General features: G+C 34.2%; 1 protein-coding gene across 1 annotated transcript in view; it reads right to left on the minus strand.

The window, feature by feature from the left end:
• LOC104161490 (chromosome unknown open reading frame, human C14orf159) overlaps positions 1–2,102 on the minus strand; it is a gene marked incomplete at its 5' end in the record, with an annotated part of 16,678 nt that overhangs the window by 663 nt on the left and 13,913 nt on the right. The window lies entirely within an intron of this gene.

A 2,102-nucleotide genomic window follows, 5' to 3' on the forward strand; every position in this document is an offset into this window, starting at 1 on the left:
AAAAAGGCTACAGAGAATACCTGAAGGGGCTGCACAATCACTCTCCTTTCCTGCATCTTCTGTGATCTCTGCATGCCTTTTGCTCTCTGTCCTCTTTTTTCTATTGATTTTACGAGAATTCTGGTTGCTTAGGAAAGGTGTGTGTGTGGGGGAAATAAAACTCTGAAATTGTGCTTCTTTGGGATTCTCTGAAATAGCGTATACTTTGTTTAGAACCGCAACTCAATTTCACATTTATAACAGTTGTTTTCTTGCTTAACAGTAATGTAAGCAGATAATGAAGCGTGTTCCAAGTTGAGCTGTTGAAGTACACAGAGGGAACAAAATCCTCAGTTGTGAGCTACATGCCAGTTAGCATTGCGAGATGAAAAGGTGGGATAAAATCAGCTCTGAAAAAACACTAGTTCTATGAACAGTGCAATTAGAAGACCTGGTTTCAAATGGACATATGTCTAGCACAAACTGCTTTGCTTTTCATTTGACATGAAATGTACACAGTAAAACTCTTTCTACTGTATTAGTATTTACTATAAAGAGAATTTATTTATCTAATTGTGTTAATAAAAATCTAAGAAAAATAAAAAGCCTAGTCACATCTTAGCTTCCCCCTTCCCCAACCCTGTGGTAATTTACATAAAACCTTGAGATAGTCGCACACCTGGCTCTTCTTCCCTTTCGTTGCTAGGAGTGTCTTTTCTGGGCTTTGCTCTACTGTTCTGTTTCCATTTGTGTGAGACTGCTTTGACGGAAATCGCTACTGAAACAGCCCTACCAGTGCCCTTGACAAACAGTTCTATAGGTCTGAATACTTCATGTTTGATATTCCCATACAACAGCCTCTAGCAAAGTCCTTTATCTCCTGGACATACATCAACAATGAAAAAATTATAAAGGTAAAATGTCTAATATTCTTTTATTAAATGTTAGGCTTTTTTCTAGGAAGACTTCTAAAGCATAAAAGGATACAATAGCTTTCGATCTGAATTTAGACACAATATGGTTGTATTTTACATAATACAGTATACAGCCAAAATACAAACATTTTTGAAAGAATTAAAGCATACCTTGCATGGTCAATTAGCAGAGAATTTAGTATAATTTGGTAATTTGCTTTCTGGATGCACTTTATAAAGATTTGTCTTATATTTCCCAATAATGCATCCTAGTTCTTAGCTGCAACAAAGTTAAATGACACATTGGTTTTCTGTTAAAGAAAAACTATGCATAGTTACATGGTGTCAGTCTTGACATCATGCAACAATACAGCAATGATACAACTATTTAAGGAAACTACCTGGATACATTGGTGGCATGACAAATGCTACTTTGTAATTTATAAAATTAAAAATATATATCAGCTAATATCATATGAATGATCATATACATGAATGCAAATATAAGCACCTGATCTTTCTGCACAAGAGAGGTTTTTCTCAGCGCTGAGTATCTGTACGCAAAGTGGCAAATTAGATCTTTTGTGTCACAGAAGAGACACCTGAATTGGATATGCAAAATGTAATTTCTAATTTGAACTGTTTCTCCTACATGTTTACATGTTAGAGCTCTCTGATCTGCTTACATGGGGAAAAAAGGCTTGCTTGCTTAATACTATATAACTGTGCCTGATAAACCATATTCTATCATCAAATGCTATTGTTTCCATTTGTAAGGAACATACACAATGTACAGTACGCTTCCTTGGCTGCAAAGTGCTGTAATTTGCTCACAGTTCTCTCTTTAGTAAACAATTATGTTGGGAGTGGGGTAACTGGAAAAATAATCAAATTTATAGAAAAAGAACTTGTTAATTTGCAATTTACTCAAGGAAAAAACTCCCTTATGAATGACAAAGCTAATAAAGAATACTAAAGCAAATGTCACATCTTTATATATTGCTCATTTACAAGTAATTAATATTCTTATAGGTTGTGATTTCAAAATAAATACTATACAGTTCATTTATTACCATTAATAAAGAGTTCAGTAAAAGAACAACTGCCTGATATATTAACCTGGTTGTGAGATGCAAGGAAATGCATACTTGACTGTAGGATGTTTAACATTAGCTATGTTTGGATACGTATGAATTAATATATTTCCCT

This window comes from Cariama cristata, unplaced genomic scaffold (genome assembly GCF_000690535.1).
Source record: "Cariama cristata isolate BGI_N322 unplaced genomic scaffold, ASM69053v1 scaffold5890, whole genome shotgun sequence".
Lineage (NCBI taxonomy): Eukaryota > Metazoa > Chordata > Aves > Cariamiformes > Cariamidae > Cariama > Cariama cristata.